At 37.4% G+C, this 11447-nt stretch overlaps 1 long non-coding RNA gene across 1 annotated transcript; it reads right to left on the reverse strand.

Moving 5' to 3' along the window:
• Window positions 1–224: 224 nt before the first annotated feature.
• On the reverse strand, window positions 225–9900 carry LOC118164656. Its single transcript, XR_004749591.1, has 4 exons — window positions 9890–9900; window positions 7282–7286; window positions 5908–5909; window positions 225–477 (listed from the first exon to the last, which is right to left on the reverse strand). It is a non-coding gene; the product is annotated as an uncharacterized LOC118164656 (long non-coding RNA).
• Between the last annotated feature and the right edge of the window lie 1547 nt (window positions 9901–11447).

An 11447-nucleotide genomic window follows, 5' to 3' on the forward strand; every position in this document is an offset into this window, starting at 1 on the left:
AGAAAAGAAAAGAAAAGAAAAGAAAAGAAAAGAAAAGAAAAGAAAAGAAAAGAAAAGAAAAGAAAAGAAAAGAAAAGAAAAGAAAAGAAAAGAAAAGAAAAGAAAAGAAAAGAAAAGAAAAGAAAAGAAAAGAAAAGAAAAGAAAAGAAAAGAAAAGAAAAGAAAAGAAAAGAAAAGAAAAGAAAAGAAAAGAAAAGAAAAGAAAAGAAAAGAAAAGAAAAGAAAAGAAAAGAAAAGAAAAAAGATTATCCTAAACCGTTCAAATATTCTTTGCATTATTTTACTGTTAGCGTCATTTTGGATCACCATTCAAATGAGAATGCTGAAACACCAAGCTCTTCAGCTCCTTTAAAATTCAGTGGACACTGCAGCTCCTCTAGCACTGCACCTCAAGTGTTGAGACCTCAGAGAATAAGACACTCCTTGAATACTTCTGGGGCTTGAATGGTGCAGAATGAGCTCCAAGGATCTTCGACCCTTGGCAAAACAAGAAAATTTGAGCTCTTTTAAAACAGTGCCTAATAAGCACAATTCTCAGAAAGATGACCTTTCCTCAAAAGTGCTAAGAAACTAGCCAGAAATACTCCTCCAATCTGATTTGCCACTGTGTTACACTGACGTGGTACTACTGACGAGCCCTGGACTTCTCAGGACTTTGTGTATCAAACTGGAACAACAGAAGACAGTCAGGCTCTTTGTCTCTGCTCGATTTATAATAGTGACATGGTCTTTGTGAGGCATTCAGGCTGCATGCTTAAGAGAGCACTGAACAAATATTTTCTGGGCTTCTATAGTAACTAATAGTTGCTCCTGCCTTAAAAGGGTCATATAACCTCCCAAGACATATTTCACTGAAATTCTATTTAAGTAAAGCAAATACCTTTGTTAGTGGAATGTCCATAATGCATATTAAAACATGTAGTTTACAAAAGTGGGCCAAACATAACCATGAGAGGGATTCACTGCTTTGTAGAAAGCAGTGATTACACTTTCTGTTCCCAGTTAGCTTTCTCTCCCAGGTACAGCCAGGCACACAGATGTCAGTTTTTAAGGCACAGCCCTGCAGTGGCAGGGAATTTGTTGCGCCAGTATTTTAAGATTGGCTGTTTCTCCGACCCATTCTCCATGCTTTTTCCTTAAACACATAAAAGTGGTTTCTCTGGCACTTATGGAGAGACCCTCACTCAAGCTGTTTTACTTCTGAGACATTAAAAGTCCATGGTGACTCTTCCACCTGAAGCTTTAAGTTATAAGGTTTATTTTATAAAACATAAATCAAATTTAGAGTTCCATAAGCAATTCAAATTGTGCTCTATGTTTAGGCACTCTGAAGCCATGATGACAAAGCCCTAGCCACTTTATCTATTCTGAGTTTCATCACAAAGCTGCTGTTAAACCCTTTTGGCTACCCAGCTTTTTATATATCTGTTTGAAACTAACAGGAAGATCTGCCCTCTTTCCTGGAGTTTTCCCACTACTTTTGAAGTGAGTAAGCCTCCAGCAACAGCCACGGTCGATGGTGGAGAGACACTTACTCTGTCATCAGTCAGTGCTTGGATCTAACTTCATACCTTTTGTTCTGAGAGCTTCAGCAATAGCTTCCCCGTTGTTTTCTGTGCTGTAGAAGCTGTGAACCACCAGCCCAGTCACTCCCCGCTGGGCTCCTGAGGTCTACATAGCACAAAGATCCACATCCACATCATGTCAGGGATAGGAAGAAATGTCTCGCAGATATATAACTGAAAGATGATGCGACTTTTTGAGACTTATTGAATAACCCACATCAAGAAAACACTGTTCAGGAAAAATATAGTGGTTTAAAGCTGATCCATAAGATTTAAAATATAGATAATCTAAAATGCTTAATTTAAATAAATGACTTATTCATGATCTTTAAACTATCCACGGCCATCATTTGGAAATGATTTAAAGTAGCTGCAGTCCCACACAGGAGAGATGGTAACATGCTGCTGGGAACCTTTGTTGATAAAATTTACAGTTTTATCTGTTTAGAAGTAATAAAAAATAAAAAAAATAAAATAAAAAAAATGTTGCACACATAGGACACTCCATGTGGCAATAAATTAGAAGATTTGCAAACTAGCAGCAGGGGACAGTGTTTCTGAAGGAAAGTCCTTTACTAGAATCTGCAGGATACTTCAAAATTGCTATTATTACTATCTATTAAAAATCACAGTGTTAAAAATGCATGGAACGCTCTACAAAAAGATTAATGTTATGGTTTATTCCTTGCTCCAAAGAATTTTAAACACATCTCTGCCTCCAGAGATGTTGTTGCCATGCTCATGTAAGCCTGAAGGACCCAACAAAGTCAACAAAAGTTGCACAATATGATAAAGAGCACAGCTGGGCACTGATTAGGCAGAGCAAGCAAAGAAATGCAAGAAAAACAAGATAGCCAGGTCCGGTGAACAGGAATTTTGACCCTGGTTCCTCCTACAGTTTGGTTTCATTGCACTGCATGAAACACTGTTTTCACTGGGAGTCGATGTAAGTTGTATCGTCTATTTCAATGCAACTTCAGTTTATTTCAAAGTGTCCCTAGTTCAGTTGTAGATGAGACTGGAACATAGTTATGCTTCAAATCATCATAATTTGAGACTCTACGTGGGTAGCACTGCAAAATACACCTCAGCTTGTCTTCAGACTGCTTACCAGGGTAGTATAGCTCTAAATGCCACTTTCTTTACTTACGTGTGTGCATGTGTAGATATGTACGTGTGTGTTTATACGTTTATTTGAAAGAAAGTACATGAGTAAATTTTGGAGAATAAAGTTTTTGTTTCTTTTAATTTTGGCAGAACACCTTTCTGGCACCAAATCATTATCCAAACTGGTATGAACAAAGAAATGAAATAAAAGTCCTTCTAACTCTTTGGTTTATATACCCAAGTAATGGGATAAAAGGAAGATTCCCAGATAATTAATTTTGATTACAGTTTTGTTCCAAGTTCTCATTCATACATATATACAAAATTCATAAAGATATGTGGTCTCCTCTATGGCAAGAGCTTATTTTATCTTAAAGAATAACTACCTTTACTTCAGACTGTTCAGTGTCTCTCTATGGCTTTTTCTGCACTAGTAATAATACACTGCCAGGACCATTCTTGGTCAACTGAGTCAGTTGTTTAAAGGCACTATGGAGAAGGGACAAGCTTGGTTAAATCATGTCATTGGTGTTAAAAGCTGTAAAAGGTGAACAGGAACAAAATAATATTACTCGTAGATGGCACACATGGGAGTCCATATCTCATGCCATGAGATGGAAATCTGTCTAGTATGAGTCTGCATAATATATTTTTGAGTTCCAAGGGACTCATCAAACCAGGTTCCCACTGTGAGCTGCCCTTTCTTTAGTCATAGTGGATACACCATAGTTTGAAGGACCCTCTCAAGTAAGGAATGGAAGTGCCAGCAACAGCTTTAGACCCAGGAGCAGCTTAAGTGGAAGGAAAACAAAGAGTAGAAGTGACAGCCCCACAGCATCCCTTTGCCTTATCCCTCCAACCTTTTCTGGTTTCACATATTTCAGGCTGCTGGAGAGGGAAAAGGGCAAGAAGTGTCTGATAACTGACTTTACTGCACTGTGATACCTCCCTCTGCAAGGAAAAGATTCACTCTCAGCACCCTGCCAGAGCCACAACTGGACCAGGGAACTGTTACACTCCTTATTTATAGTCGTGGGTATTATGTCACATGTCATGTAGCTTATTGTACCGTAGTATTATTTTGTACTATTAATTTATTATCACTATTTCAGAGCTGTACCAGCAGAGCACAAGTCTGTGCTGGTATGACTTGGTAAATATATCACAGCTTCAGTGCTCAGTCATGACATCTGCAGGGCCATCACAAATTGTTGCATCAACAGGTATGTATACATTTTAGTTATATTTTTAACTACAAATAACCTTTCCAATCTCCAACATAAATGCATTGCATGTATAAATGACACAAGTTATACACATGATACAGGTAGCAGAGTAACGTTGCTGCAAAATGGCAACTTTCCACTGTTCAATAACTCAATTTTTATCTAATTATCACAAATTATATCATAATTTCTGAGCCAGCAACATTGTTGTAACTGATTTTCTGCTTGAGCTGTACAAACACTAAAAACCACCTGAAACTGGCAAGCTTGTGTGTGTAATTGAAAAAAAAAAACAGTTTGTGGTAAACAAAATGTGCCAACGTTCTTCACCTGGAGCAAATTATTACAGCTGTTAATAAACCCATTTAAATAGATTTCATAACATGAGAAAATGCTCAGATAGCTTGGATTTGGGTCTTTAGCTTTATCTCATGGGAGTAATCTAGTGATTGCAGTAGAACTAAACTGATCACATAATTAAGTATTTCAGGAATGGCTCCTGTAAGGGGATAAACATATTTCTGTTTGTTTTTCATTGTTGCAGGCTTTGAAAGACACACAGGTACTTTGCATGTATGTCTCAAAAAAAAAAAAAAAAAAAAAAAAAAAGAGTCCACAACACTTCTTCAATTGATTTGCTCTTTGTCACTGTCGCAGATACGTTTTCCCTATTTTGACGGGTAGTTGTAATTCTATTAGCAACCCATCGACTTCCCTGTGAAATCAATCTCTGTTTGGCTAGCATGGTCTTCTTAAACTAGCTGATTTATTGCTTTTGCCTAGTTAAAAAAAAAAAAAAAAAAAAAATCTTTTTTGCTTCCACAGTGAACAAAGTACCTAAACAATGTCTGAAAATGAATAATTTTTAGCCTCGCTGCTGGTCATCTCAATGGCAGATGAGCTGTGACCTCTGTCCAGCAGTTTTGCTGAGACGCCTGCTGATGCTGGCATGTATAAATGATTGTCAATTTCCTGTATTAATTTACCTGGCGGTCTCATGTATAAACTAGAAGATCACATTCACCCTAAATGTCTTCAGCATCAATCTATCATGTTTACCTAATTTTGTGATTTCGCACCGGGCTGCACAACCTCCTGAAACTGGAGAAATGTTTGAAGCACATTCAACACCTATTCGCCCATGCAGACAGAAAATGGGGGCACACAGGTGAATCTGCAGTTGTCTGTATCCTAGTTTAGGTCAGAGGAAAAGGTTATCACCATGCTCTTCTTATTCAGTAGCATCCAAAGAAGTTTAATGATTTGACAGGCTTTAAAATGATGTCCTGGAATTTTAACTGGTATCTGCCTAGGTTGCATTAATTCTTTCTTCTTTACTTTGGGTCATGAAAATAAATTACTTTTCTACTGGCCAGAAAGCAAGTTTATGTTGTTGCAGGTGGTTATAAGAAGCTTTCTTATTATCTTTAAATATGTATTTGTGACTGTGAGTACAAAGAGATAAGGAATATTTTTGTACACTCAGTTATCTTGTTCAAAAGTCAATTACCAACTACCTTTTGTAATAGGTTGTACAGTCAAAGCAGACATTTAAAACTACTCTTTGCAAAATGTAGTATCTCTCCTATATAAGGGCGGAGGTCATTCTTTTTTTTCATTTTAATTTTTAAGTGTATGCAATTGGTTAGCCAATCTCGCCGTTCTAGAAAAGCTTATGAGAGTAAGCACAGAGAGGCTGTATTGTAGGTGGTCTTCATGAGGGAAACTCACCTACCCAAAAAATTGCAGTAGTGAGTATTTTCCTTTCAGTCTCCCTTCCTACTCTCTCTCTCTCCCTTCAGTCTCTCTCCCTACTTAATTCAAATATAGAACTTAAAGAGTACCTTAATGCTGAGTCAAAAGATACAAGGAGGAAAAGAAAAATAACCCAGCAATTATGTGACTTTCAAAATGGAATAAGATGCTTAGAAGAAAGAACATAAGTATGTACACAAGCGGAAAAGGGGGAAAATCAATAATATCCACTTAAAAATAGAGTTAAATAGTACTACTGAAGGTAAATATTAAGGTTGAAACATTCTCCTAAGTGAAGACATAATATCGAACCAAAGCAAGGCTGAGACTGCTGGGTAAAGAATATCTTGCAATAGCTCCAACAGAAAAAGCATCCAGGAAATCAAAGCTCTACTTAGTCCTTTCAAATATGAAAGCCTAAAGAAAAATACATCAGGCCACAGCAAAAGTCAACGCCTATTAGGAAGAGACAGGTAGCACAAGTCAGAATAATACTGAAAGATATTCCTCGGATTAGACACATCACATCAGACTACAGTGATAGAGGTACGTGTAAATAAAAGAAAGCAGGACCAATTGCCTACATTATCAGGGAAAATGTATAGCCTGAAAAAATGTGTTAGGCAAAAAAAAAAAAAAAAAAAAAAAGTTGGGGAGGTGTTACTTCAGTGCAGCTTTCTGACAGGACCACACCACCAGCCACAGCTCCACAAACAGCCTGTCCTTTGTGTTCCCCCAAAGACCTTGAACCAGTCAACAAAGCAATACCCTACACAGACACAATAGGATGTAGACCAGATGGTCTCCCTCTTTTCTGTCTACTTCCACCACAAGATTTTCCCTGTGGGGGTGAAACTGGCTAAAATTTTGTCAAAACACAGAAAGATATTTACAGATTAGAGGCAGCAGAAGTTCCTGCAAACAAGAAACCACTTCCCTGTCAGCGTATGTATTGAAGTAGTGTTTTTGGGCCCAATATGGAGAAATGGAGGAAGATCTTGGATCATTCAATGTCACAGCACATTAACAACTTCTAGCCTCACAATAATGATAATTGAGGTCTACTAAATTGTAAAATTGTAATCACAGTTATCTCCAAATTGAGCCAGCATTTTAGAGCCTTTGTGTTAAGCAGTGAAAAAGATTAATGTTATCCAGGACTCTGGGAAAAAAAAAAAAAAAAAAAAAAAAAAAAGAAAGAAAAAAAAGTCTTTAAACCCCTACTTATTTTAAAACTAACTGTTCATCTTCTCCCTTGATTTTGTGTTTGTTTATTTTTGCTAGATGTAAGAGCAGTTTTGTTACACAACATGATGGGTGTCAGAAAACAGCCAGTTAGATATTCTTGATAAAAAACAAATTGAGTTACTCATTACTATATGAGGAGCCATCGTTTTGAGAATTTAAGAAATCCAACGCTACTTGCAGAAGAAGCTCTTTGTCATTCTGATAAATGACAACCATACATGGGACTCTCCACAGAAAAGAAGGACTTGCCAACCCTGGCAGTTGCCCAGATGCAGCATTTGACACCAACTTCAGCTGAGTATAAATATAGAATAGTGCCTAATGGACATTGGCTTCTAGCAGCATGGAGACCTTGAGTTGAATTCAATTATAGAAAAAACAGGTTCTACAGGAGATTGTGTTACTGCTGGAAGGCCTCCACTAGGTACAGTAAAAGCTCTCTGCAAAAGGAAATGACTAAATATGGCAGAATCCTGTCTCTGAGGAAACACTATAAGCAGTGCTTCAGCAGCCTCACACCATAAGGGCTCTGGTTCTGTATGCTTAGGGCCAGGACAACAGCAGAACAGAAAAAACAGAGTTAAACCGTGGGTCACAAAAATAAAAATAATAATAAAAAAAAAAGTATTTTCCCAAAGGCAGGGACCACAGAGCAAACCTTTCTATTTCTTGTCTTGGAGATGCATATCAGGATATGTGACTGGAGAAATATAGTGAAGAAAACATGAATGTCACGATAGCATCAGGGCTTGTCAGTCTTAGAGATGGAAAGAAACTATAATGCATCAGTTTTACAGAATTTTAAAAGGGTTCAAAATGAGTAGAAGGGCATGTGACAACACCAGCAAACTGCCCCAATACCTGAGATGCATCTCTGTCACATGAGGTATTCACAATATATTCCTGAACAACAGGCTACCTCTTATAATGCTGAAGTGAAAAGATCAAGTTAACCTAAGTTGGGTATCTGACTTCCACCTCCATTTAAGACAACAGGAGTGGCATTTATCTCATATTTAACATCTACAGCATAGATGTGCACATTAAATTTATCAGTAGAGTCCAGAAAGCAGCTTGTTTGGTCATATAAATAAACTCCATTGACAGAAAGGGCTAGATCTGCAGTGTCCACAGCAGAAAGCTAGACATCTACCCAGTGGTGAACATCCCCATCTAAAGTCAGGCAAAATGAGTGAAACAGTTCTCTTGAAGAAAGTAGAAAGTGCTCTAGCTCGCTGTGTAGTGGAGACATGTCCTCTTGAGGGATTTTAGGTTTTACAAGTCCTAGAGAAAAAAAAAAAAAAAAAAAAAAAAAAAAAAAGCCCATTAAGACTGGTAAGGAAACAATGCGGAAAGTGATTAATGGGGAGCTATAATCACAACGTGCTTGATTTGTTTTGCAACACAGAACAAATCCTTAAACTACAGCCGCAGTAAACCTCATCCAGCTTTTGAAGGGAATACAGTCTGTTTGTCTTCACTGAACTGAATCTTCAACATGCAATAGCTAATTAAAGACTCCAAAAGTCTGTAAATATTTTGATGAATATTGATATATCAGCCTGGTATCCTCACTTGGCTAGCTGGCTAAGTCTTGTTTCATTTATCTCAGTGACGCTAAGAATGACTGGTGATTTCATCATCTTCAGCTCCTAATAAAACAGCTAGTCCAAGAGAAGAGATGTATAAAGATATTTCCATTATATAAAACAAAGACATTACTTCTGATAAAAGCAGGAAAATGAAATCTCTTGTACATGTCTACAGTATTAAGATATCTGGGAAGAATATTTCCCAAAGTGCTTTTCATTTGAATGAATAATAAAACAAAGGATGAAATTCAGAGCTGACTTTCAGCAGGGAAATAATATGAAGAATTTGACTGCACTAGAGTCAAACTACTTACACTACTTCTGCACAGTTGAAAATAGACTAGTCTGGCCAAAAGCACTTAAACAATGGGCAGTTGGATACTTAGGGGCTGATTCCTCATACATCAGATTTACATTCTGAGGAATATTTTTTGTACCTGGTTTCCTAATTCACAGTGCCATGGGCAGCAAATACGTAGATACCAATCATTTTTGAAATTACAACTCAAGTCTGACAATGGTATCAGCTTTTATTATTTTCATATCTGCCTAATGCTAGATCAACTCAAAGGTTATAAACATATGGTAGCAAGCAAAGGTACATAATTAAGATGCATACAAAATACCCTGTGCAGCAAGTAAATATTTTCCTTTTAATTATATTATTACCTGGCTTTATGTTACTAAATTGCGACTCAATTTCATATATAATTGATTTTCCAAGAAAAATATTACCAAAGTGATTCTGCAGTTCAAAACAGCGTGAACTTAATAACATACAAACAATTTTTATCTCACAACCTATAGTGTTGCATGGGATTTAGTATGCTGAAAGAAAGATTCCTTCATATTCACAGTAATTTCGAATGTAACACAAAAACTCAATGACTTTTTTTCTCTATACTTGTTAAGAAGAATACTAACAGTCCCTCCTGTGAGGATATATTTTGTAGGTGCTTTTGCAGATTATGAAAATAGTTGTGAGGAAATATTTGGATAAAGGAAGACAAAGCTCCAGGTAGCAATAGGTTTCATACTGCGTTGATAAACGCAATTAGGGATCAGAAGGATGAACAATTACTTCAGGGGAGTTTTGATACCAGAATTTAATATCAGATGATTAGAAAACTGGAAAAATATAATCTTTTTCCTATTGCAGAAGCACCCAGCAGCCTCAGCACAGGTGAGAAAACCATTGTGCTAGGGCAATGGATATTGCATGCCCTGAAGTGTTCACAGGCTCAGTAATCAAATTTGAGATATACCTTTGTGATCATGATAAACTACAAAGCTACATTACCACAACACAATGGAAGGAGGTCCTGTGAAGAGTTAAAATGCAGGAGAACAAAGAGAGATCTTTCTTGGCACAGAGGGCTTGAGATAGGTGGAAAACTTTCCCCCTCAGGAGAAGAGTGGACCAACAAAGAGCCTACACTAGAGGATCAAGAGGTGGAAGCATTTCACAGCCACTCTTAACTAAGGGACTTGGAGTTTACCAATGCTAATATCTCACCAAACCCATTACGACATTATCACAGGGACTATGTTACTAACTGCCAGAATTTCTCTTGTAATTGATTCTGAAAGAACAATATTGCCAGGAGAGGTCCACCGCTGTTAGATGCTGAGCACCTCGGTGAGCTGCTGACCCCATTGAGCTCCTATTGATTACAGGGAATGTGCAGCCCTGCCCAGACTGAAAGGCATAGAATGGTTCTTCGCAATCCTTCAGAGATGAAGCTTTTGTTGAGGAAAAATTAAACTGAACTTGGTAACTTAACCTCTGATTTGGTCTCTTTGAACTTGGAGGAAAAAGTAATGGGATAATAAAACATGTGCTGATTAGCTGAGCAATTCTAACTCAGTTATTGTTTCCATTATGTGGCTAATAGCCTCTCCTGAACAGACTTGATTTTTTTATCTGTTTGCATTAGAGTCAATTTGTGGTATGAGATTGGTATTATTTATTGAATGCTACACCCAGCTGCAAAGTTAAAAGTATGACAAGCCTCTTTGAATTTAATCACAATACTGTGAGACACAGGCTTGTATAGATGTTATAAATTAAGTTTAGCAAATATCACTGGTGTGGTGAATGGTCAAATGGAGGTTACCAGCTCCATGAAGTTGCTTTAGTCATTTCAAAAGGTTTAGACTGCTGTTTTGACCTGAATTGACCAGGCATTTAGGGCTCGCTTATTTTGTACAGATAAACATTCACAATAAAGTCAACTTTACCTAAATATGTAAGGCTAACCTGAGAATTAATATTTTCGAGCTCAGAGGCAAGCTAGGATTCAGTATCACTGAGCAATTTGACTGTGCACTGATGATTCTTTAGTACATTCAAAGCTGCAGATTTTTTTTTAATTACTACAAATACTTAGTAACCTGACAGACAGAATAAATTTGATACAAATAAACAATAGATTTTTTTTCCTGTTTTGTCTAAAACCTTCTGCTTTAAGCACTACAGACAGTTTCTCTCTTTTCTTGTTCCAATATGCAATTGACCGCTCTGCCCAAAGTCCTTTTTTACCTTTTGATTTTTCCCCTAGCTGCTAATAGCATACACCATTTTATACAGCTTCAGTCTATTAACCAAGTGCCTGACCTTGTGGGATGCTGAACACCTGCTGGAATACATTCAGTGCCCATAATTCTCATTGATTTCATTACAGGAGAAAGAACTTGCTCTCTCCCAGGTCATTTGGGCTGATGAACAAAACCTCACTAGAAAAAACGCGGCCCCTGGTGGACCCTTGTGGTTCCAGAAAGTCAGACCAACACCAGAAACAGCTGCTTCCAAAGCACCTAGCCTTGATCTGATGCCAGACAATATTACCTGCATACAACAAATTAAATGAGGAGCACAGCTACTCTTCATTTCTTCACTTCTTACACAGCCAGTGGAGAGGTATATTAGACATTCACCTCTGGGTCTCTAGCCC

This window comes from Oxyura jamaicensis, chromosome 3 (assembly GCF_011077185.1).
Source record: "Oxyura jamaicensis isolate SHBP4307 breed ruddy duck chromosome 3, BPBGC_Ojam_1.0, whole genome shotgun sequence".
In the NCBI taxonomy this organism is placed as follows: domain Eukaryota; kingdom Metazoa; phylum Chordata; class Aves; order Anseriformes; family Anatidae; genus Oxyura; species Oxyura jamaicensis.